This window comes from Lissotriton helveticus, assembly GCF_964261635.1.
Source record: "Lissotriton helveticus chromosome 1_1 unlocalized genomic scaffold, aLisHel1.1 SUPER_1_unloc_39, whole genome shotgun sequence".
Classification (NCBI taxonomy): Eukaryota; Metazoa; Chordata; class Amphibia; order Caudata; family Salamandridae; genus Lissotriton; species Lissotriton helveticus.
In genome coordinates, this window is record NW_027611680.1 from 358,019 (window position 1) to 384,851 (window position 26,833).

At 47.6% G+C, this 26,833-nt stretch overlaps 1 protein-coding gene across 1 annotated transcript in view; it reads left to right on the plus strand.

The window, feature by feature from the left end:
* The first annotated feature begins 8,114 nt into the window (after positions 1–8,114).
* LOC144806007 (uncharacterized) overlaps positions 8,115–26,833 on the plus strand; it is a 45,409-nt gene continuing 26,690 nt past the window's right edge. Inside the window, exons 1-2 of the mRNA XM_078672465.1 lie at positions 8,115–8,263; positions 23,763–23,838. The gene's annotated coding sequence lies outside the window, so the exon portion shown is untranslated. The remainder of the gene's footprint in view (positions 8,264–23,762; positions 23,839–26,833) is intronic.

Below are 26,833 nucleotides of genomic sequence, written 5' to 3' on the forward strand. Positions count from 1 at the left end.
TGTATGCCACTCCACTCTACATTACTCCACTGTTCCCTATTTTAGTGTGTGATTCTATACTGTAGGCTTTTTCACTGGAAGTCACTCCCCTCCACACAACTCTACTCAACACTATTCCACTGTAGGTAACTCCACTCTACCCCACCCTACTCAATACTATTCCAATGTACCTCATTTCCTTCTACCCCACTATACACCACTCTACTCTATACCACTCCCCTTTACTCTATGCTATTCCACTGTAGGTAACTCCACTCTGACCTCTCCTTGGCCCCACTCTGACCGCTGACTGCCGATTGCGGTGTGCTTCAGGCTTCAAGGAGACATGAGGAAGGACTCAGAGACGCCGATACTCCGAAATTGTTGCCTTGCGCTTCCGTGGTTTCCAGGTCCCAGTTTCCCAACCCTGCTGTGGCACTGGGGCAAGCTGAGCTGAGTGAGGCAGATAATGCAAAGAGGAGCAGGGTTGTGAGGTGCGCGGTGGGGCTGAGTTGGTGTTGGTGTTGCACCAGCATGAGTCGGCCCGAGCCCTCTGTGCCTTGAAACCACAGCAATAACCACAGACTACCGCAGCCTGCCATGGACAGCATTGTGCACTGAGCGGATCTGAGAGCTGAGAGGCTCTGTGAGGTATGGTGCAGCGCAGCGGGGCACCGGTGAGGAGCTGGCAGCAGCGAACAGGGTGTAGAGCTCACAGAGGGCCATGAGAGAGTGAGGAGGAGAGCGTGACTACCTCTAGTGGAGGTCACAGAGTGAAGAGCCCAGGCATGCCCACATAGGTCAGGTGAGGCTTGTGGTGCTTCCAGTGAGCCCTGCTCTCCCCCTCTCTCATTATCTCCCTATCTCCAGGCCGGACTTGACGGGACTCCGCCTGCCAGTCAGCAGACAGTCGCACAGCCGGCGGTGAGGAGGAAGACGCCATTGCGGCTCCCGGTTCTCACCTGAACCGCGGCTCGCTGCATCACTGCATTGCATTGCGGACCCTGGTTATCGCCAATTTGCGGCTCTTGTCTTCGTGGAGGAAGGCGCCAATGCAGCTGAACCGCGGCCCCACGGCCCCTGGCTGAACACCGGATCCCGGTTTCTTTGGCTGATCTGCACCGTTTCTCTGCCCTCCAATTAGTGGGGGTTTTTGTACAACTTCTGGAGCCGCGAGTAGCCGGGTGCTAATCGTGAGTGTGGCTGTGGCTGCGGCTGCCGGTGGTGTATTGCTGACCTCATCCAGAACACCAGAAACAGCAATGATGGGGGAGCACAGGTGAGCTTTGAAAAGGCAGACGGCTAGTGGCATATTGCAAGCAGCAGAAGTAGAGACTGTGGCAGTAGTGTCTCTGCGTATCCTGTGTGCCCCGTGAGCTGGTTTCTTTTTCTTTCTTGTTGCTTATCCTTTTAAGGAAAGAGTATGTCCTCATGTCCATCTCCCCCTGTGCTCCGCAGTAAGAGACCTCTTCTTGCTGCCTCAAAAGGAAAAACACAGGGGAGAGCTACTAAAAAGAGGAAGAGTGGAGGGAAGAAGGGGTCCATCCAGCATGTTCAAAGTGTGTCGTCAAGCGAGGTCCCACGCTCACCCCTAGCAACCTCTATAAGGAACTTTGTATTTACGCATTACCATAATGGAGCTCAGCGGTTCTCAAAGGGGGTGGCAAAGACCGCCCACAGGCACCTCTGTCCTCCGGCTTCAGTTATAGATGCCTCACTCTTAGCTCTGGATGAAGTGCAGCCAGTTTATCCTTCAGTGGATCCATCTAAGAATGAAACGGCATCTGTGAGAGGGGGTCCAAGATTGTCCTCTTCTCCCTGCTTGAACTTTTCGTTACCATCATTTAGTCCCGATGACTCCAGCTCATCCCAGTCACCTTCACGAGAAGACCATCAAGGAAGCTCAACGTTAGTATATAATACCTCCATGGTTGGGGAGCCAAACTCTACACTTGTATTGCTGCGGAGGTCTTTATCATTCCAGCCCTCCTCCTCGTCATCTTTGTTGGACGTTATGTTACTTATGCAGATCACCTTGCCTGGGATTCTAGAAGCTCTGGTATCAATAAGGACAAGCCAAGTCGACCAATTAAATTATTTGAATAACATTCGACATGAACTGAAACCCTTAAAATCTTTTAAAGACAATCTGGGTGGCTCTGTGAAAACTCAATTACCTCCTGTAGTAATGGCTACAGCGTTTGGGTTGCATAGTGTAACATCAGAGAAAGGTGAATGCCAGTTAGGTATGAAGAGTTCGTTTTATGTTTCTAAATACCCTATGCTTGTCAGGAAAAGGCAGCACGGTTTTATGCCCTCAAAATTTACCGAAAGGTCATACCGTACAATGGGGGTTGGGTCCTGCACTGGATTGCCTGGGTGATGTGCCCCACGTGTATGCAAAAAGAAATGCAAGCATAAAAAAGGGGAATATAGTAGTAGTATTTGTTCCCAAGCCCAAGGCCAACATCCCAGACCTCAAGGTGGTAGTACTGTAAAAGTGCCTCAATTCAAAAAGATACATAAAAAGGCACATAACTGCGTAAAACTTAGTGTGAAACCCCGTCCTAAAACCAGTCCTGATTCTTCTTCTATTTCCCCAATAGTCCGCTCTACCATCCCTAATAAGGAACATATGGTAGCCCGTAATAAGATGGTTGAGCCTCGGCCCTTAAATAAATTGCCCCTAGAACACCCCTCAGCTAAGGAATCCTTTATCAGGTCGCAATTAGGAAGTACAGAACTTCTGCTCGATATTATTCGTTGAGGAAAAAAAGCAAAGAAACTTCGACCCCTGAATCGCTCCAAAATCCTTCAGTTATTCCAACAAATCCCCCCTCTTTCAGGGATAACCTCGTTAGACTTAGAGTCTGTGGGTTTTCAATTGGGCGATCAAGGTAGAGAAGTTTCCAGAGTTTTTTCATATCTCCTTGTAGTGCTGACCTAGTACTTAAGGCGGACGAAGACCTGACCAAAGTAGCTCTACAGGCCTTAATATCCGTAGAAAAGAGCCCTCAATTAATAATACCTCAGCCAGGTTCATTTCCTTCCGCTATTTTAAACATGCACAGTGGGTTATCCGCAACTCAATGGGAATGATCCTTATACATCCCGTCCCAAAGGCCCGAAGCTACACAACAAAGTAGCCATCTACCCACCGACCTGAGAGTGGTTACAGTAAATGATAGGCCAATCTCACAATCTAGACAATTAGTATGTGCTCAAAGTAATAGGTTTGCCCCTCTGCGACACTTGCCGGCGGAAGTTAACTGGAATATTAGGCCCACCTTACTCTAGAATGAGGAGTCCTCTCAAAATCTAAGAATCCTAAGTTGGAATATCCATGGATTTGAATGCTTGAAGAACAGCGGTGAACTGGAAGAAAGTTTGAAACCCTTTCATCCGGTATTCCTTCAGGAGTCTTGGCTAAGAGAGAACCAGTCAGTTGAAGGCTTTATGGCCTTGAATAGCAAAGGTCATTCCCGGGGTACGGGGAGAGCATCTGCAGGTCTACTAACATTAATATCGACTAAGGTGATTAAGAGACCGTTAGAGGTCATAAACGTTTCAAGTGGTCTGCAGTTATCTGTTGTCGAAATAGTTGTGGGTAAAAATGTCCTCTGTTATTTTTTTGCTTATAAATGTTTATATTCACAAAGAAGATCATCGCCAAATGAATCAATGGCTGGAATTATTTTAATCCTCTTTCCAGCATTTTGAGGCAAAATACCCAGAAGCAGTTATAATGGCGGGGGATTTAAATGGTCGTTTATTCCCTGTACAGCTAGACCAACACTTGGAGGGTGTGAAACCGATTAAAAAAAGGGAGCGGTATAGACTCGATACATTACAGGCTTATAAGCCTATTGGATATTTCACTAAAGATATTCTCCAAGATTATTTTAGCCAAACTTGAAGAATGGGCCACTGAAACCAAGAGAATTCCTTTAGAACAAGGGGGCTTTTGGGAGGGTCATTCCACCACAGACCACTGCTTTGCTTTGTGGGCTATTACTCAATAGGCTCTGGAGGAAAATCATAGATTGTGCAGTTGCTTTGTAGATTTCCGGACAGCCTTCGATTCTGTTGACAGGGATATTATGGGGAAAACCTGCTGCTTGGAACGTACAACAATACCTTCTTGGGGCTCTTCAATCCCTGCACTCTGGCAATTGGGCCCTGGTGCAGTTAGATAAGGCAGGACGGTTGTCCCAAAGAATCTCTCTCGACAATGGCCTGCGTCAGGGGTGCGTTTCAGCACCCCTACTTTTTAGTCTATTTTTGGACGACCCCCCCAACAGTTATATCCCAAATAAAGTCTTTCTCGCCTAAAATTAGGGACTGGCATATTGCTTGTCTGCTTTATGCAGATGATTTGGTTTTATTGGACTACACTAATGTCTGAACCGGGGTGGCTTGGTGAGCAAAATAACGATGGATTAAACCCAGATCTGTGACTGAGGGTGAATGTTTTGCCATTGTGCAACTTTCCGTCCATCAATTGTTGTTTTTTTATTGGACTACACGCCAATTGGTTTGCAGAGGAAACTTAACACATTGGCCTCTTAAGCAGAACAAGCTTCGCATTAATCTGGAAAAGACGAAAATTATGATTTTTGGGAAAAAAGTGCAGAGTTTTTCCTGGTATCTTGATTCTCAGTTGGTGGAACAAGTTGCTCAGTATAAATACCTGGGTTTAACTTTTAGGAAAAATCTGAATTAGGACGCGCATTGGGATGCCACTAGGCATAAGGCCCTCTTGCCGGCAAGCTGTTTATCTGGATTCAATGGCAGATTTGGGGGCCTATCCCATATCCCATTATTAAAGCCTATGAAGGGAAGATCCCACCAATTGACCTGTATGGAGGAGAGATATTTTCTCTTGATCCAACCTATGAATGGGACAGACTGGAAGAGGTAGTGCTTAAAAGACTTCTTTCACTCCCACAAGACACCATGATCCAGGCTATAAGGAGAGAGTTCAGTCTGGTATCTTGGAACAAGGCAGCCGCCACCCAGGCTCTAAGATACTTCAACACCCTGCTGGAGAATGATGAGGTGGTTAAAGTATCCAGACTGTGTTGGGAAGAGAGCCAAAGAGGAGAAAGGATGTGGGCAAAGGCTGTTAGAACCAGAATGACTGCAATGAAGAATCTCCATTTAAATAGTGGTACAGTCACATCCTGGTTCACATTCCCAGGCACACGAATATTGAGAGATTCTGCTGCTATGGTGTCACAACAATGTGATGTATTAAATTTAAAGAAGAAATCATCTATTAGCTTCTTGTTAGCTTCACTTGCCAGAATTTTGTGTTCCCTTATTTATCACAGTCACCAGATCCAGGTTTGAGAAAAGAAATCCTAATGGGCTCGGGGGGAATGTAATCCAATCTATTCATCCAACCCATATAGGACAGGGGTGCAAAATAATAGTGGTCTTTGTCTCTGCCCTTTGAAAGCCAAATGCACTATTACGCATATTCTTATGGACTGCGTTTTTTATCTTGCAAATCTTATCAAGCTTTTAAGACCTTTGTTTTTTAAATATGATACTCTTCATAGGAAAAAAGCGGTGGAGTTACTTTCTGAGATGCGATATTTAGATGTGGCAGTTGGGATTGCTCGGCTCTTACGATTTGTTAAAAAGAATAAAAAAAAATGAAATGTAATGGAGATGGGGTGGTGAGGAGGGGGGTTTATTTTAAGGGTTTTAATTAATGTGTATTTTCTTTATAATGTTTTATGGACAATTGTCTAAATAAACTTGTTTTTAAACCTAGAACCACTCTACCCCACTCCTCTCTAAGGCACTCAAGTGTATGCCACTCTACTATACGCAATTGCAGTGCATACCACACCATACTCCACTGTACAGCAATGTAAAGCCACTACACAGCACTCTATTTAATGCTATATCACTTTACGCCAAAAGACCATCTCCAAGAGTATTTATCAGTTCATGTTCGGTTATTTAGTTCAAAAGCAACTACAAGGGGTACCAATGTGTTCACTAGTCGGGTAACAGAAACATAAGTAGGAAAAAAAGACCAGAAATGTGCCACAACAAACAGGTTCTTTCTCATCAAGAACTCTGTTGCATCAAGAACAAACGAGCATTGGCATAGCCAATAGGTCTTGCCTTTGGGACCTTATAAGTGTTTAGCCATGCAACAGTTGATGTTGTTGCACCAAGGATATTGTGCTGCATAACTAAATACTTATTAGGTCCAAAAAGCTAGACCTATTGGCCATGCCAATCGCTGTACTACAATACCTAAGGAACCCGACGTGGATGAAAGGCAGAATGGGACATCATATGTCCCATTCCAACTGAAAACAAATAGGCCATAAAACGTTACTAGAGAATTGGAATGAACCCAATGGTGAAATGATCCGTAGGAAGAAAAAACTCACCAGCAAAGGACACAGAGTCCCCAAATTCTTAAGCAAAAATCAGAAACCGGTAAGGGGACACAGGGATGCGCAGTAACCTGATCAAAAGACAGAAAACAATACAGTTGGAATATGCTACCCTGTAAAAATGCAGACCAGAGTAGTGAATACGAGAGCCTAGGAATACTTCTATAATTTAACAACAAATGCGTGACTGCTACCTGTGAAAGCTATTATGAATGGAGATTGGCTTAACCCGAATCTAATCCCACATGGCAACAAATGTGAAAACAAGACCAAGTCATAGTAGTGAAAAAGTATCAGAAAAAAGGCATCTGTGACCGCCATCCATATATAACCCGAAACCAACAAAGTAGTCAATGAACGCAAGAAAACATAGTGTGTTTATGTAGAAACCGGATGTAAAAACATGACGCGAACGTCATAATCTTGGTCGACCTTAAAAGTGCAGTGCTCATTTCTACCAGTGCGCTGGCTCAAAGCCTGAATAAAGTTGTATGAGCTTGTGAATGGTGAGTGAGTCTCAATCTGCAAACATCAAAGAATAATTTAAGCATATGAAAAATGCATCCGCAAAGAATAAACCTCAAAGTGTAAAGGAAGGGAAAGTGAAACAAGAAGCGCGAGCAAGATGGAGAGGCAGAGCGAGGCGCGCGCTTCGGAGAGTAGTCTGCTCTTTTTCGAAGGACACACTCCTGCTAGTGGCGTGCCCCTGCGCGCTCCCGCAAGGTGTATGCCGCCACAAGCACGAGTGCAGTGCTTAAAAAAGAGCTGAACGACGGCTAAAGGTCTCCTATGCAGGGCATGTGCGCTGCGTAGGCGAGACCTAAAAACACACCCCAAAAAGTGTACAACACCTGGAGCCCCTGGGCATGAAGAACACCACAAGATGTCCAGTGTACCTGTGGAAAAGTCCCCACCTATGAAACATCCAAGTGGTTGAATTCTGGTCAGTTCTATCCAAAATCAATCCTCACAATCTGTATTTCATAAAGAAATGTTCAATCCTTTAAAACAACTGTTTTACACCATGAAATATACAATCACACTTAAAACTCCCATCCTGGATTAATGTAAGCATTCTCATAATCAAACTGTATATACATAATACATAAATACCATCTGGGACACTCTCCCAAAACAAATATTATGTAACTCTGTGTTTAAATGTTAGATTGTGCACGAGTCAGGCTACCACTCAAACCCGCTTTAAAACAGACCAGCCAATGCAATTAGGAAAATACATTAACACAACCGAGATTCCCTAAAATGAATAATTCCTAAAATTAAAACAAACTGCATATCCATCGCACTGACAGCCTAGTAATGCTGCATCTGTGTGGCGTGCTGGATTGTAAATGCTGAGTTTGTATTGTGTGTCTTAAGACCATCCATGTCTGTGACTAGTGTTGCCATCTCAGATGGTTTTAGGTGTCAACCCTGTCTGTAACATCTAAAAATCTAAAACCCCAAGTCTTTACAGGTATAAATGCTTGCTTATGTGAAATATTCAATGCTGGAGCCTGGAGGCGGCTGTTCCATCAGCGGCCACCAGAGGGCGCTCCTCACCTGTTGATGAATCCACTGAACTGCACATTGGATGAAAGGAAAAGGGTTTCCTCTTCCGGGTCAGCGGAGGCAGAGACAGCACCCGCAGCGGCGGTGATATCACTTCCTGTCTCTCATGGTGTGTGCAGCCTGCTGCCGAGGAGGAAGGAGCCCTGTCTGTGGGGGCCGTGACCTTCATCTGCAGACCCTCACAGACCCCAGATCTGCCCCCCTCAGATCCCAGATCTGCCCCTGCCCCCCTCCCCCAAGTCCCAGGCGGAGGAGAGAGCCTGGACATGTCTGCACAGGTCTCTGCTCAGGTAGGAGATTGTCAGCACCTTCTGCTGTGTTTGTAGAAATAGACTGAATAATCCTGGAGGGAATCTCTGCAGGAGCCGGGCTGAGCTGGACTCTTCTATCCAGGGGCCCCTGGGGCTGAGCTGCGCTCTTCTATCCGGGGCCCCTGGGGCTGAGCTGGGCTCTTCTATCCGAGGGCCCTGGGGCTGAGCTGGGCCCTTCTATCCGGGGCCCCTGGGGCTGAGCTGGGCTCTTCTATCCGGGGCCCCTGGGGCTGAGCTGAGCTCTTCTAACCGGGGGCCCCTGGGTCTGAGCTGGGCTCTTCAATCCGGGGTCCTGGGGCTGAGCTGGGCTCTTCTATCTGGGGGCCCCTGGAGCTGAGCTTGGCTCTTCTATCTGGGGACCCTGGGGGCTTTCCTTCCGGCCCTGGGGGTGTTTATGGGCATCATGTGTGTTAAAGAGGGGATCTGTGTACTGCTGCACTGCATCGTACCGCACTATGATTAAACTGTGCACTGCCTCTTAATGCACTCTACGGAATCTCGGCATACTGGACTGTATATTACTGCACTATGACAAATATGTTCCACTGCATCTTCCTGCCCTGTGAGGAATCCGTGCATGCTGCTCTACATACTGACGCACTGTGAGGAATCACTGCCCGCTGCACTGATCTGTACTGGACTATCCATGCATTCTACACCGCATCCCACTGCACTGTGAGACACCTGTGCATGCTGCACTGCTTTTTACTGCATTGAGGAATCTGTGCACACTGCTTTTACTACACTTTACAAAATCTGAGCACGCTGCGGTGCATCATACTGCAATATGAGGGATCTGTGCACACCGTACTGCATCTTACTACACTTTAAGAAATCTGTGCACGATGCACTGCATCATACTGCAATATGAGGGATCTGTGTACACTGTTCTGCATCTTACTGCACTTTAAGAAATCTGTGCACGCTGCACTGCATCTTACTACACTTTAAGAAATCTGTGCACGCTGCACTGCATCATACTGCAATATGAGGGATCTGTGTACACTGTTCTGCATCTTACTGCACTTTAAGAAATCTGTGCATGCTGCACTGCATCTTACTACACTTTAAGAAATATGTGCATGCTGCACTGCATCATACTACAATATGAGGGATCTGTGCACACTGTACTGCATTTACTACACTGAGTAATCTGTTCACACCACACTGTTTTTTCTGTGTGACGGCAATATATGGGCTGCACTGTTTTTTGTTGTACTGATGAATCTGTGCACACTGCACTGCTTTTTACTATGCTCTGTGTACACACTTCATTACTTGTAATTGACTATGATAAAGCATTGCATGCTGCTGTTTACTGCACTATGAGAAATATGCGCACACTGCACTACTGTTTGCTACACCTTGAGAAATAATGGGAGGCTGCAAAGCCTTTTACTACTCGAGGAGAAATCTGTGTACACTTCAGTGATGTTTACTGTACTCTGGAATCTGTACACACACCGCTGCTGTATGAAAAATATGTGCACAATAGATTGTGCATTCTGAACTGTTGTTTAATACACTTTGAAAACTCTTTTAACACTACTGAGATTTGTTCTGATCAATTAGTAATGTGTGCGTACCTCACTGCTTTTCTGCTAAACTGTTGGAGCACTATTAGCACTAGGAAAAATCTGTTATGCCCTTTGGTTTGAAAAATGCCCCTGTCACCTTCCAGAGGTTGGTGAATCAAGTCCTGACTGGGTTGGAGTCCTTTAGCGCAGCTTATCTTGATGATATTGCTGTCTTTAGTTCCACCTGGCAGGATCACCTGATCCACCTTGGGAAGGTTTTAAAAGCCCTACAAACTACAGGCCTAACCATCAAGGCATCCGAATGCCAGCTAGGGCAGGGCTCTGTGGTGTAGTTGCGCCACCTTGTTGGTGGAGGCCAGGTACAACCCTTACAGCTCATGAGCAAGGTTATCCTGGACTAGGCATCTCCAACAACCCAGGCCCAAGTCAGGGCATTCCTTTGCTTGACTGGGTACTCCAGGAGGGTTGTGAAGGGATATGGGTCCATTGTGACTCCCCTCACAGAACTCGCCTCCAAGAAAATGCCCATAAAGGTAAACTGGACAGTTAGTTGCCAAAAGGCTTTTGATACCCTGAAAGAAGCAATGTGCTCAGCACCAATTCTGAAGGCTCCAGATTATGCCAAGCAGTTCATAGTGCAGACTGATGCCTCTGAGCTAGGGAAAGGAGCGGTCCTATCCCAGACCAATGATGAAGGCCAAGACCAGCCTGTTGCTTTTATAAGTAGAAGGCGTCTCCCCACGGAGCAGCGTTGGAGTGCCTTTGAGAGGGAGGCCTTTGCTGTGGTTTGGTCCCTGAGACCATTCTTGGTTGGTACTCACCTCCTAGTTCAAACTGATCACAGACCTCTCAGATGGCTAATGCAAATAAAAGGAGAACATCCTAAAATGTTGAGGTGGTTCATCTCTCTACAGGGAATGGACTTTGAAGTGGAACACAGACCTGTGACTGCCAATGCTAATGCAGATGGACTTGTCAGGTTCTTCTACTTAGACAATGAAGACTCTCTAGGGAAAGGTTAGTCTAATCTTCTTTCGTTTGGGGGAGTTGTGTGAGAACGTGCTCTCTTTCTTGCATGGTACGCCCCCAAGTTTTGCTGAATTGCTGATGTTCTTTGACTGAGTGTGCCCTGGGCTCCTGCTAATCAGGTACCCGGGGCCTATGTTTCTTCCCTAAAACTGTTTTGAAGCCTAACCCCAATTGGCATCTCTGGCCACATGCAGCCCTAATAAATGGTACCACAGGTACCAAGGGCACTGTGACCAGAAAAGACCCCTAAGGGCTGCAGCACTTATTGTGCCACCCTTAGAGGCCCTGTACCCTGACACCCATACACTGCCCTTGCAGGCTGCGTGTCTTGGTGCAGAACAAAGTGAAGAGTCGATATGGCACACATCCCTGTGTGCCACGCCCACAAACCACTGCCCTGGCATAGATCAGTGACCCCTCTAGCTGGCTGCCCTATGCCAGTGGTGAGGGTACAAGTGCATGAGCCCTGTGCCCCTACAGTACCCAGGGCCATTCCAAGGCTCTGTAAGTGCAGTGCTGCCATTAAGAGTATATGGTGCTGGGAGTTTGTCATCACAAAATCCACACCACCATAATGGCTACACTAAAGACTGAGAGGTTTGTTACCAAACTTCTCAGCACATAAAACCCACACTGATGCCAGTGTGGGATTTAATGTAAAATGCACCAAAGAGGGAATCCTAGAGATGCCCCTGAAACTCGACCAACTCCTAGTGACCTGACTGAGTGGCTGCTTAGGCTGCCACCAATTGACATGTTTCGTGACCCCTGGGTCGCGAGCTCGCTGCTCTCGTGGACCTGAAACAATGCACATCCTGGGACGAGGTACCAAGCCTCCTCCCCCAGGATAGGCAGGGTTCACAAAGGAGAAGATTCAACGGCATACCGCCTTTGTGAGCCTCTCCAGACAATTTGCTGCTTTCAGCAACTGGTCCCTAGTGGTTCTACCTCCCACTTTGGGCGGGAAAAACAAGTGAGGAAGAGGGGTGTTGCCAACTCCACCCCTCAGGTGGGGGAAGTGGGTTGAAGCACAGCCTCGAGCCCCCGACATCTTGAGGATGGGGAACCCAGCCAACCAGGGACAGGCTCCAGCCGCCCTCCCACTGGAGAGGGGCAGAATAGGGGGTGTACCCACCCCAGGGAATGGTCCCAATGGTCCATTCCCTTTACCGACCTGTAATATCCCTAAATCTAGTATTAAGGGGGCACCCTGAACCTCGCTTCCTCAGATCCAGAAACGACAAGAAAAGAAGATAAGAAGTAGGACCGAAGAGCTGTGCAGAGCTAACAAGAGGACAGCGCCCACTAACTTGCCCCAGTCCTACAGGCCTGCCTCCCATCGAACCTGCTCCTGAAAAATCCCAGCAACCTCAAAACCACAGAGGACCTGCCTGCCTACACTTCAAAGACTGAATCTCCCGTGAACACTGGACTTGTTCAAACAGCAACCCCTGGCAGCAGTCAGGGACCGTAAATACAGCCCACTCTGCACCCGCCGAACCAGGCCCGAACTCGAGTGGAAAAATACCACAAGGAGGTCACCCCGGCGATCCTGACCCGAGATCCGGCGACCCCTGACCTGCCTCAAGCCTCCAGCTGACGAATGCAGCCTAAATCCAGAAGGCCCTCTTAAACGCGACCAGGAGCTGGTAAGAAGATCCGATCCCAGAAGTCACCCCTGCACCCGACGCCCCGCGACCTTGTGTGCCCAAACCGACGGTGCCTAACCAATCCTTATTTTCCCAACTTACCTCTCCCAGTGGTGGCCGCAACCAGAAGTCCTTCGTCTCCCTGCCTGAGGTTCTCCATAGAAAAAAACAGGGCGCCTAACGTCGAATCAGCACTCTGCACCCGGCCGCCCCAGTGCCGCTGAGGGTGCACCTTTTGTGCTACTTTGTTCCCCCATTTGCCCTGACCTTAACCCTAGGAGCTTTGCTCTCACAACCCAGTGACCTGCTTGCCATCCGGAGACCACGTGTCCCCCTTTGGATAACAGTGGGCCTCAACACTCTGCACCCCACCGCCCCAGTGCCGCTGAGTGTGTAACAACAGTGCAACACTGACCCTGGGGGACCCCTGAGTCTAACCCCAGAACCTTAACCTTTTGTTTAAGTCACTTTGTGTGATCTTTAAAGCATTGCATGGCCTGGGCCCCCACTGCCTGACCCCTCTCTTCCAGTGGTACAAGCCAGCCCGAGCGTTACGATCAGCCGAGCAGGGGCTGGTTGTCGTCCCGAAAATTAGGAAAACTCGCTGGGGAGGCAGAAGTCTATCCCTAGGCACCGCCAAGGCTTGGAACGCGCTGCCGGCCAGTCTAAGACTGACCCCCGACCTACTCAAGTTCAGGAAGGCTCTCAAAACCTGGCTTTTCTCTCGCTAATGTCCCTGCCCACCCCCACAAGCGATCAGCTAGCGCCAGGACACCTTCGGGTAACAGCGCGCTCTAAAAATGTCAACAATAAATAAATAAATAAATAACTCCCACAGTCGATTACTTACCTATGGACTGTTAACCTGTTTTCTCTCCATAGGATAACATTGAGACTTTTTCTCCAAAAAGATTCTAAGTATGAATTTTTGAAACATAAAAATATTCTTTAAAAATCATGTGAATAACCAAAACGTATTTACGTACCTGTTTCCAGGAAATTTCCCAGTGTTGAATCTAGGTATCCAGCTTTGAGTAAGAAGAGTAACGTAGAAAGTAACTTACCTGTAATTTACTGAAAAAGCATATTCATTTCAATGTACTGTATTTGCTAACTGTTTCATCCTTCTGTATACCCTGTAAATCAAACAAAGTACAATATCTATTGCATTTTCAAAACTGTTCTATATCCAGTAACTTATTACTGAAAAGTATTTAATGCATACCTGTGCCAGGCTTACTTGGTTCTAAAAATAAAACAACAGTATATATTTTTATACAAATACAATTGGCCTAGAGTTCAGTTGCTGACTGAGTGTGTACATCAAATGCTTAACACTGTCCTATGATACTGCCTTACTGCTCGACCACTCTACCACAATTAGAGAGTAAGGTGCTATCTAACTTTAACCTCTGCCTACCTCTGGGTTCACTTAGTCTCTATACACACTATACCTCATTCTGGTGTAGTATATATAGAGCCAGTTTCCTACATTTTGGCATTGAGTGTTTTTGCTACAAGTGATGGATGGGACGGAAGTCTCTGTAGGGTTTGCTTCCAGAAGCATGAAAGATTTGGAAACACAATATTCTGTAATAGAAAGTGAAATGTTGGAATGCGTTTGGGGTGTCGGCAAGTTTAAGCCTTATCTCTTTGGGATAAAATGTAGCTTGAGGACCAATCAAGGACCACTCGTTGGTATTTTGTCTAGAATCCAAATTAAGATCCTCAGCCAGATTATCTATCAAATTATTGGAGTTTTAGTGTGCTTCAAATTGCAGGAGGAAAGAACATTAGAATGGACTTTCTGTCTTGGTTACCATTAGATGTGTGTTAAGTGGATGTACAGGAAGAAATTGAGGCATGTATCATTGCCTAAGTTAAAGATTTGGTAATTTGTTCCGATATAATGGTATTGTGTGATCGGTTGAGGGAGGATACTGTATTGAACAAGATCATGAATTTTGGGAAATTTGGGGGGCAGAGGGAAATACTTTGGAGACTTCTTTGCTATCTTATTGCAAGGTGGCGGATGAGTTATCTTTGGAAGGAGGATTGTTGGTAAGAGGTGATAAGTTAATTCCACAAGGATGTTTCCACCAAAAGATTTTGGAGACAGCTCATGTAGGCCATCTGGGTATGAGTGCCTCTAAGCGTAGGATAAGAAATGATTTCTGGTGCCCTGGAGTGGATGTGGAGGTAGAAGGATTAGTGAGAAGTTGTGCACCATGCTGTTTGACTGCTAACCATTTGGTGACCTCTGTGCCTTCTGATGGGCCTGTTTCATGTCCTGGTAAGGTGTGGCAGAGAGTTGAGGTTGATTTTTTCCCCCGACCCTTTTCATATATTACCTTCTAATATGAGACACTTTATTGTCATGATGGATCATCTTTACAGGCGGGTGGAAGTACGTGGTATAGCCGAACCCAACACAAACTCTGTGATTCCTTTTGGTTGTGAAGTGTTTACAAGAGAAGGGACTCCCGAGGAGCTGCTCACTGACAATGGAGTTCAATTTACTTCTTCCACCATGACAGAGTTTTTAGGCAAATGTAGAGTGAAAAATGTATGCACGCCATTGTACTGCCCTCAGGCAAACTAAAAGTGGAGAGATTCAACAGGTTTATAGTGGAGTGTATCCAGAGCGTGGTGACATCCAGTGTTGACTGTGAAGTAACTACCAGAGATTTTGGGTGGGATTATAGATCTACACCTCATTCGATCTCTGGTAAAGCACCTTTTAAACTCATGAGGGGGAGGAAAGAGGTGACCTCGTTGTGTCCTTTTTGAAGATGATGGGTCAAGGCTGTGATGAATGTCCACAGCAAGTGATGATGTCGGGAAATTGAGAGACAAACAGTTGTGCTCGGTGTCAGAGGGACGTAAGGTGTAAGGAAAAATATGTCCAGGAGGTCAAATTCGAAATGGGTGATTTGGCACGTATCAGGAAGACACCATTTTGTTAAGAAAGGCATCTTCGAAATTTTGAGATCCTGTTAGAGTCATCAAGGTTAGAGGCATCGCTGTTCGTGTTTCGAATGGGCAATGGTGCAATATGGCAAGAGTTGCTAGAAATGGAAAATGTGATAATGAAAGTGAAAAAACATGTAAGTGACAAACAAGTGTCTGTTGCAGGGAATGCTGCAGAGTTCTTGGTTAAGAAGGAGTTCTCGTGTTATAAAAGTACCTAAAAGACACTCTCCTCTTACATGTTGTGTGGCGTCTGGTTAGTTTTTCATATTTACTTTGGGTATTGCTTTTCTGTGGTTCTCTGGGTTGAATTATTGTCCTGATTTGTGTGTGGTTTTGTCTCTGTGGTGCAGTGTGTGTGTGTGTGTGTGTGTCTGTGTGTGGTGTTAAAAAGGGGAGAAGATGTGTAGCCTCTGCAGATAGGATGCCTTTACTGTTTATTGTTATATGATGTAATATGGCAGTGTACAGACATTGGTCATGTTGTGTTCTGTTATGGAATTTATTATGTGATGGTTTGAATAGTGTTACAGATGCAAGGATTCGCTGGGCCTTCTACATATCTGTAACTGGCACTTCTGGAACTTCTCAGAACTCTACCCCACCCCCCACCCCCACCTTGGGGATTGGAGTTACTTCCACATTGTTTCTACCGCTCTGTTCTGGGGGTTCTTGCCTGTCCTCCCCCATGGCCTCCGCATGTTTGCCGCCACTGACCCATACAGTAAATAGTGGTGGGAGGGGAGAGTATATTTGTTTACTTATACTTTACTTATATTTGTTTACGAGTTCCACAAAGTTCCTTTGTTTTCCTCCTTTTACCAGCTCCATAGCACATTCCTACCCTTTCTCTCCCGCAACCCAGCCCAATATCCCTCATCCAAGACTTGTAGTAATGCGACCGTGTGAGGTACTTCGCATACAGAACCATCATTTGTGTTCGGTGCAAGACCCAGGCCCATTGAAATTGCAGGGTATCCAGCAAGAGACCAGAATATTTAACGCCTGTTTGAGCATTAGGGCTAATTAAGCTGGCCTATGGCATGGTACTGGTGGAGAGAAAGTATACGCCAGTCACTATCATGCCCCCTCCCCCATCAACAATGTCTTCAGTAAGCTGGCCATTTCGGGTGCGCCGCCAGGCAATAAAGCTCCAAGTCAGGGACCGCTAACCCACCTCCATCAGTGGGGAGCCATAGTTTGGTTAATGCCAGTCTACGACGTCCTGTGCCTTATATGAGGTATATCAATAGGCAGTTAATCTCCCAAAAGATGGATTTTGTGAGCCAAATAAAGCGAGCTACAAAGTAAAGCAAGAAACTGAGAAGGAAAACCATCTGTGCAGTATGACCCTGCCTGCGACGGATAGAGGAAGCATTAGCCAGAAATTTATGGATGTCTGCAAAAATCATTGACTGTTGAAGATTGCTCAAGATCGGCCAAGTTGTAGTAAATATGAATGCCCGGGAAGCATAATGTGACTGGTTCCGAGTAGAGATCCTGCGCCATTTCCTGCAGAATAGTGGCTGGTGCCAGAGCATGTATCGGGAATGCATTTGACTTATTCCAATTCACCTGGACTCTCGACGTCTGGCTAAAATCATCCAAAGCGCTAAATGCGTGATCCACATTTGCGTGTTCCTCACGCTGGGACACTTATAGATCATCCCCGTATAGGGATATATAGATGGGGTGTTCGTCAATCACTGTTCCTCGATAATGATGGGTGGTGTAGAGTATGAGGGCCAGAGTTTCAACAGTCAAGGCAAATGGCACTGGGGACAGTGGGCAACCCTGTGTGGTATCGGTCTTTAGTTTGAGGAGTTTTTCCCTTTCTGCTCTCAGTGTGTCATGCAGCACCTGTGCTCCCTCCGTCGGTAGATACAGTTTTATTAAGAGGTGCTCCAAGTGTTTGATCTCAGTATGAAGCTGGGACCGAGTACCTACTACTGCTGAGATGCTGTGACCACGTACCACTAGTTTGAATGCCTCCCACTCCGCTAGTGTGGAAGTCTTACCTGTATTCTCCATAAGTAATTACTGTTCACTTTCCCTAGGGTAGATCTGAAGACTAGGTCATCAGCTTCGCAGTATTGAGCTTCCATGTCGCAGTGCGGGGTCTGGACAACGCTCAGACCAGAATCCGTAATAACGGGTGGTGGTCACAGTATTTTTCGGCAGACATTCGACCCTTCTAGCTCTCGTATGTACGCTAGCCGAGCATAAGAAAGTATTTAAGTGTACTGCTAGCTTGTGCATACCCAAGTAATAAAAATCGAAGCTGCCCTCCGGAGTTAAGGTCTCAAGGTATCAACAAATCCTCAATTGTTTATCCAACATCGAAATGCGTGGGCAGTTTTATGTAGTGGGGATGTGGGCAGTGGGGGTTTGATCTATCTAAAGTGACATCAGCCATGCAGTTAAAATCTCCTCCAAGTAACATAGAGTAATAATGTATTTTTGTGACAAGAAAGGTTGGGGAGAATAGGAATGATAGTTTGGCCCACATTGGGGACATAACTGTTCACTAAGGCTATGTCTTTACCATCCAGTTTAACTGCTAATATCACATAGTGACCTTCTGGTTCAATGATCTTCATCTGTGAGAGAAACAGGGAAGGAAGGATACAAACCAGCACCCCCACCAAAGGCGGAGTACATGGTGGCAAAGATTTCCCCCCTTCATCGCTTCTGCAGCACTGGGCCCACAAAGCAGTTCTGTTTGAGGTATCTGTGAGGGATGATGCAGATATATCATCTGCGGTCCCCGTGCCCACCCACAGTTGTTGTTTCAGTCGTACCCAATTGGTGCGTTCCGGATCTGTGGCAGAATGATATGCTTCCTGTGAGAGCTGATGGGCCATATGATATATTTCCATCTTTGGAAGTCTCAGTCCGCCTGAAGTAGCGGCTTGGAGTTTGGACATGGCCAGTCCGCATGTCTCACCTTGCCAGAATTATGTTTTAATGGCTGCGTCTATTAGGCATAGCTCTGATGCCAGGACCAGTATAGGCAGCATGCTGAAAATGTAGTTAAACCTTGGGCTATACTATGTTCATAGTTTGGACTCGTCCCCACAGCGACAAATGCTGTTTTATCCATTTAGTAAAACCCCTGTGCATTTGATAAGTCAGTGCAGTCATATTGTCTTTGATCATCATTGGAAAATCGGTAGGAATCAATACTCAATAATCAATACTCGTAATATTTCATCTTGGTGGCGATTTACCAAAATGGATGTGCACGGAAGGCTTCCCTCGTGGTATAGACCATCAAGGGTTCTAGCCTGAGCATTTTTCTCCCTCCTGAGGCGGAAGCCGGGAGGTTCTTGCACTATCCCTTATCTTGCTTCATTTTAGCGTACCGATTGTACCCTGTACCCTGCTTGATCGAAAAGGCAGTGTATTTTACCTTGGACTCTGGGGCACTTTTAAACTTACTTCGAAGCTTCTCCCCCCTCCTCCGCTACTCGGGCCACTCTCAGCTGAGCATAGACGCTGGGAGATTGGTCCCGAGTAGACGAAGGGAAACGCGGCGGCCATCTTGGGGGTGGTAAGCGCTGTGACGCGCTCTAGTTTACTATATAAGGGTTTCTCATGCCTCGGCGCCTGTTCTAGCCTGAGCATTTTTCTCCCTCCTGAGGCGGAAGCCGGGAGGTTCTTGCACTATCCCTTATCTTGCTTCATTTTAGCGTACTGATTGTACCCTGTACCCTGCTTGTTCGAAAAGGCAGTGTATTTTACCTTGGACTCTGGGGCACTTTTAAACTTACTTCGAAGCTTCTCCCCCCTCCTCCGCTACTCGGGCCACTCTCAGCTGAGCATAGACGCTGGGAGATTGGTCCCGAGTAGACGAAGGGAAACGCGGCGGCCATCTTGGGGGTGGTAAGCGCTGTGACGCGCTCTAGTTTACTATATAAGGGTTTCTCATGCCTCGGCGCCTGTTCTAGCCTGAGCATTTTTCTCCCTCCTGAGGCGGAAGCCGGGAGGTTCTTGCACTATCCCTTATCTTGCTTCATTTTAGCGTACTGATTGTACCCTGTACCCTGCTTGATCGAAAAGGCAGTGTATTTTACCTTGGACTCTGGGGCACTTTTAAACTTACTTCGAAGCTTCTCCCCCCTCCTCCGCTACTCGGGCCACTCTCAGCTGAGCATAGACGCTGGGAGATTGGTCCCGAGTAGACGAAGGGAAACGCGGCGGCCATCTTGGGGGTGGTAAGCGCTGTGACGCGCTCTAGTTTACTATATAAACTGACGTCCACTCTCCGCGTAGCGGACGCGTCTTGCGGACGCGCCGGACTCACACCGGAGTCATGCCAGAGTCCTGCCCGTCTGCGCCCGTCCGCGTCACGGAGGCGGACGGGGTGGGATGTGTTGCGGGTTGTAGGATTACATATTCAGCGGCTGAGCTCTTGACATTTAGGAAATATACGACCACATGTCAGATGGTCTTTCCGGCGAGGTATAGAGGTAAATGCCAGTGTCCTGGTTGTGGATGGTTTCCTTGCACCCTTCCGGTGCACGGGACCTCTAGCCCTAGGACCTCTGTCAATTATAAATACCTTTTACTCAATACTCGCTCCCTGAGCAGACATGCTCTTGATATTTATGAACTGCTAACGGTCGAAAAACCGGTATGCCTTATGCTCACTGAAACATGGCTAGGGGTGTCCTCTAACCCTGACATTGCAACTGCTATTCCTCCTGATTATGTTATTCACAGACATGATAGACCTATCGGGAGGGGTGGAGGGGTCGCGATTGTGGTTTTAAGATCTACCCCATGTGTGGTTGTCCCTATGGCGTCCATCTCTGGCTATGAATCCTTGGCTTTTTCTATTGCCCTATCTGCCCATCAATCCTTCTCTGGGCTCCTGGTTTACAGACCACCTGGTCTGCGTGGATCTTTTTACGAGGAGCTGCAGGAGTCAACCGCGGCACTCTGCTTAAAAACTGAACATTGTATTGTGCTTGTGGATTTTAACATACACATGGACGTCCGGTCGGACGGCGATGCAATTAAAGTCAATGACATCACCGCCCCCCCTGGGCCTTATTCCCTATCTGTCTGTTCCGACCCATAACAAGGGCCACACTCTTGATCAGGTATTTTCCACCTTTCCTCTTGTTATGGCTAGTCCCGCCCCAGTCCTCTGGTCGGACCATTATCTGATTTGCTCTCAGATTCAGGGAACTAGCAAATTACCTGGCGGAAAATCTAATCATCTTAGGCACCCCAGGCGGGCCTATCATCTGGTTACCCCTGAGATTGTCGCTCAGGCTTGTCTGGAGCATCCCTGTTCCCTATCAGGTGACTTAGAGAGTGATCTTGATGTGTTACAGAAGTGGCTAGTAGAGCGGTTAGACGAACTTGCCCCGCCTTTTGCGCACCGGACATCTACAAGACGGATTTCAGCGCCTTGGTTTACGGAGTCTCTTGCTTTGTCCCGGCGAAATTTCAAGGCTGCTGAGAGGCTTTGGCGCCAGCAGTATGATCCGGAGGCCAAGGCCGCCTATAGGGCCACCTTAAAGGCTTATCATGCGGACATCCTGGCCAAAAAAAAGAACTATTTCTAAGTTAGAGTTGAGACGGCGTCAAGTTCCTGTAGAGAACTTTTTACCATTGTTAAGGAGTTTGTCACCCCTAAGGCTAGTGTATCGCAGCATGACTTTTCTGAACCATGGGTGGTTTCATTAGCGAATTTTTTTACTACTAAAATAAAGCGAATTCAAGATTCCTTCTCCTCCTTGAACCCTTGCGCTGATGCCATCCCAAGGGATCAGCTGATCTTGACAGACGAAACTGGTCCTTTTCTATCGGAGTTCCCAGCGATCTCTGAATCCATCTCTCAGGACCTCCTCTCTAAACTTAAGTCAGCTTCCCCCTTGGACCCCTGCCCTGCTTCCTTCTTGGCTAGGGCTGCGGAGGTTTTGAACCCTCTGATCAATCCGATCCTTAATCTGTCATTGACGAGTGGTGTTGTCCCTATGGTCTGGAAACGAGCCATGGTTGTTGCACTCCTTAAAAAACCTGGTCTTGACCCTGAAAATCATGCCAATTACAGGCCAATTTCCCTTCTGCCTGCTCTTGCAAAGATAGTGGAAAAGCATGTTCACTCTGTGCTCTCACCTTTTCTTGAAACCCATGGCTTGTTGCACTCCACCCAGTCGGGCTTTCGATCCAATCTAAGCACCGAGACTGCACTTCTGGAGGTTAATGAAGCCATTAAGGAAGTGCTGGATTCAGGTGGAAGAGCCATGCTAGTAATGTTACATCTGTTGGCGCCTTTCGACACCGTCCCTCATGAGGCTCTCCTCAGCAGACTTCATGAGATCGGTCTGAGAGGGACGGTGTTGAGCTGGTTTAGATCTTATTTAGCTGGTCGCCGGCAGATGGTCTGGGCCCCCCCTCACTCTGCCGAAGTGCCGCCTTTGGAGGTCGGAGTCCCACAGGGGTCGGTGCTTAGCCCGACTCTGTTTAATATCTTCATGACCCCTCTGGCGGTGCTGGCGGAGTCTTTTGGGGCTCAGATCATGTCATACGCCGATGACACCCAGCTCCTTTTCACTTGTGGAAGGGGGGCGGAGTTCAACGGAGAGAGCATCCGCGGGTGCCTTGGGGCTGTTTTTGACTGATTTCAGCTGAACAGCCTCAAGTGCAACCCTGATAAATCTGAGGAGCTCTTCTTTGGGTGTCAGGCTGACCCCAGCTGGCAGGATTGGTGGCCTGTGAACATGTTCCCACCCTCGTCCTCCTCCCTGGTTGCCAAGAATCTTGGGGTCAAAATTGATAACAGCCTATATCTTAAGCCCCAGATTCTAGGCCTGACCGGCACCTGTTATGGTCTTCTTAAAATGTTGCGCAAGTTTCTTCCCTTGCTCCCTTTGGCGCATAGGAAGACGACGGTCCAGGCTCTCATCTGCTCCAGGCTTGATTACTCAAATGTTTTATATTTGGGTCTTCCGGACTATCTATTACAAAAGCTTCAGGTAGTCCAAAACTCGGCGGCACAGGCGATTTCTGGCCTACCTCGTTGTGCGAAAGCCTCTGACCTGCTTCTTTCCCTACATTGGCTCCCTGTTAGCAAGCGGATTGTTTTTAAGGCACTCACACTTGCGCATAAGGCACTTCATGCGGTCGGAGCTGAATATATCCAGAAACGCCTTGCCTTCTACAAACCCACAAGATCCCTAAGATCGGAATCTCTTGGTTTGGCTATTGTCCCTGCTGTTAGGAAAGCAAGGGTTGGGGGACGTTCTTTCAAACATCTGGCTCCTCAGCTATGGAATACCCTCCCCCGTTGCTCCGCTGTACTTGCAACCTGTTGGCCTTTAGGAAAGGTCTGAAAACGTGGCTCTATGGACAATGATTGATCTTTTTTTTCTTCGCCCTCTTTTCTGTTTCCTTGTAGTTTTGCTGTGGGTTAGAAAGCGCCGGGACACTCCTTGGAGTAGCCGAGCGCTATATAAGACACCCATAACATTAACATTAACATTAACAAGGGTAAGACTTCACTTATGGTCCAGTTCATTATGTACCTGAAAAAGTGCTGTACAGTCTGATATGGTGAACGTCGGTGCTGGCAGCGAACGTTCTGGAGAGTATGTTGTCCGCATACAGCTTAATTTTTAGGTCTCCGGCTATGATTTCAGTTTCCCAAATGTCTTCCGAGCAGCATATGCTGAATGTGAGGGTTCTAAGGTTAACAGAAAGAGTGCCACAACCATTGAGTTTCTTTCCCTCCCTTTCCCTTTAGCTCTTCTCCACTTCTTTTCTTGCCTGCTATCTGTTTGTTCTCATCCAAATGCCCACTTCACATTATGTGTTGTATGCATGCTCAGAATTTAGATGTTCCTAAGTTTAAAGATTCAGAAAGTCTCAACTATTATGCATTTCATTCCTAGCTTTATCAGCATCCACGTTAAACACAGTTATAAAAAGACTGCATTATCCAGACCCCATTGGGATGCCTGACTACGGAAAACCACACCTGGTGCACCGTCATGACACACTAGATCTCATTTTTAATCCTCCCATGCATGCAACAAGTCTTCTCTAAAAATGCGCATTGAAAATAAGAATCATTGGCTTTTCTGTTTTCAGTTTCTATGGGTTGTAAATTGTGGTTTTTTTCATTGTTATCCAAACTTTTAAAACATTTTCTTTAATTTTTTGCTCTGTAAAAATCACAGGGCTAGTGAGTTTATTTCCTTCTCTTGCTTGCCCCTTTTGTCATTTCTAATTTCCATCTATCTTCTCCTAACTATTTTTATGAATTTGCTCTTTCAGGCCCTGTTTCAGTGTTTTTCTCACCTTCCCATCGATCTCTTTCCGGCAGTCTAGTCCCAGGATGTGCAGGGTGGAGGTATGTTTGCATCTCATTATCTCATAAATATTTGATTGCGTTTTTTTATTCTTGTAAAACATCAACAAAGAGGAAACGCTTTGAGCGATACAGGTTGCAGGGAACATCAATGACATAATATATGCGACATATGTAGAACACATCCTGGTTGGGAAGCATTGCCAGTTACATCACTGGCAGAGCAAGATCTACTAACTTCTTTCACTCTTTGGACGTACTGGTAGCGTCCAAGGTTGTGGCGCTCCGGTGCTAAGGATGTAACTGTTGCGTCCAAGGCCCACTATTTCGAAATCCCTCAGCTGGAAACAGCAGAGGAATTTCCTTATTTTTTTTCCAGCCTTGGGAACTGGTGAAGAGCTTTCCCAGCTGCCCGAGGCACTTTTATTTCAGTGTACTGACGTGCGGCGTGCATGGCTTGCTGACGTCACTACAGTGAAAGTGAAATAAGCTGAAAGCTTCATTTCACTTTCACTGCCTACATACCCCTGGGGCTATCTCAGTCCACCGAGCACGTAGGCAGGCAGGAGCAGTTTCATTGGGAAGGGGAGAATCTAGTGGATCTCTGCTTGGGGATCGCCCCAGGAGGGCGATCCCTAAGCAGGGATCTACCAATAGACACCAGGGAGGGGGAGCGGCCCCTTGGACAAGGGCCTTTGTTCCCTCATAAGAATTTGTCCATATTCAGTCCTTCAGCCCCTCCCCCCCCCCCACAGGAAGGTGGGGGGGGTTCAAAAGTACAGTGTACAACAGGGATTTTATTTTTAAACATAGTGGTAGGGGCTGCCCTAAATGGGCATTATACTGCCCCCAGCTGTCTAAAAATAATCAGTCTTTCTACTCCCCTCACCCTGGGGGGCAGAAAGGCCACTAGACGCCAGGGATTTTTTTTCCTCTCTGAAAGAGAAGTCGGGGCTTCCCAGAATAGGCATGCTAATATCTCTACACCCCAAAACAGTCTTTCTGTCTTTATTACCACTGATCTGCCCCCGGGGGGTGGGGGGGGGTGAGTCCAACAGACACCAGGGATTTCATTTTTGTTGAAAAAAAGGGATTGTAGCTACCCACAATGGGCAAAGCCATGCCCCATTCACAATTGTAAACATAGAAGTCTTTCTGCCGCTCCTCAGGTTCAATTGAGGGTACTAGCCCACGATCTGACCCCAGGGTGGCAGAAAGCCCACTAGGCCCCAGGGATTTCTTGTTTTCAATATGTGTGCCAATGACCCCACCTCCGAACAAAAAAATGGGACAGTCTTTCTGCCCGCCTTGAAGGGGCAGATGGGGGTAATTGCCTTTGATTTCTCCCTGGAGGCAGTATTCCTATTAGACACCAGGATTTTTTTTATTAAAGATGGCTGCTATGCAAATGCCCCCTAAAAATAGCAATAGCCCCATATCTGCTCACTGGAGGGCAGAAAGCCCACTATGAACCAGAGAAATGTTTATGGGCTTAGGCAGGGTTTATCATCTTTTTTGTGAACACATTTGTGCTATTCCTGCACCCCCCCCCACCGCCCCCACCACCCTCTTGGGGGCAGATCAGCGATATTTTTAGGCTAATCTGCAGAAAACCTCGAGACCTTATCTTCAGTGTGTGTGAACTGGAGTGCGGCTGATGGTCCGTTTTTGCTGGCATTTGGCTGACTGTGTGTGAACCTGCATTTTGCTGGTGGTGTGTGTGGATTAGTGCTTGGCTATCGGTCAGCATGGCTGGACCATGTCTTGCGATTTGTGTGTGGACATTCGCTTTGCTGGTGGTAGGTGTGGGCTGTCGCTTGGCTGGTGGTGTGCATGGATGGTGCTTGGCTGGTGGTGTGCATGGATGGTGCTTGGCTGGTGGTGTGCATGGATGGTGCTTGGCTGGTGGTGTGCATGGATGGTCCTTGGCTGGTGGTGTGCATGGATGGTCCTTGGTTGGTGGTGTGCATGGATGGTGCTTGGCTGGTGGTGTGCATGGATGGTCCTTGGCTGGTGGTGTGCATGGATGGTTCTTGGCTAGTGGTGTGCATTGATGGTCCTTGGTTGGTGGTGTGCATGGATGGTGCTTGGCTGGGGTGTGCATGGATGCACTTGGTTGGTGGTGTGCATGGATGGTGCTTGGCTGGTGGTGTGCATGGATGGTGCTTGGCTGGTGATGTGTGTGGATGTTGTGTTACTGGCGGTGTACATTGATGGTGCTTGGCTGCTGGTGTGCATAAATGGTTGTTAGAAAGGCGAACCCGGGGGAGGCAGAAGATGTCTGACTGACCCCCCCTAGATCCACCCCTCCGTCGAGAAGTAGCCGAGCGTTATCAAGAGGCCTCCTGGGTGAGGGTCCTCTCCTAGGATCGTACAGCAGAGTAACCACCCACTACAAATGGACACCACACAAGAGGATAAGTTCTTAGGCTTTATCAAGAATAAAGGTTGCTTGTTCTCAGCGATATGTACAGGCAGATCGAGGGATCTGAAAAGTCTCGTAAATAAGGGATAGGGTAGCGGGACAGTCTCAGTACCGGTGAAGGAAGGGATACCCTGCGCACAGCTCTCAATCCTCGAGCCGGGGGGTTCCGAGAGGTCGAGCCGCGGCAGCGCCAGCAGGACTCGACAGGTGGTCTTTAACGGAGAGGGGGCCATGGCAGCGCCAGCAGGCCTCAAGGTGGTTTCGGCGAAGATGGGCCGCGGCAGCGCCAGCAGGCTCCAAAGATGGTTCAGCGAGGATGGGCCGCGGCAGCGCCAGCAGGCTCCAAAGATGGTTCAGTTAAGATGGACCGCGGCAGCGCCAGCAGGCTCCAAGGGTGGTTCAGCTAAGATGGACCGCGGCAGCGGCAGCAGGCTCCAAAGATGGGTTCAGGCTTCAGGGAAATGAGTTCTTCTCGGGGTCAGCCGCGACAGCATCAGCAGGGCTCTTGACTCCAGGATAAAACTGGCGTCCGACTCCAGGGCTGGCCCAGAAATAGGACTGGGGTCCTTTGATGTCCGGACCCTCGCGCCTGGGGGCCAGAGGGGCCGGGAT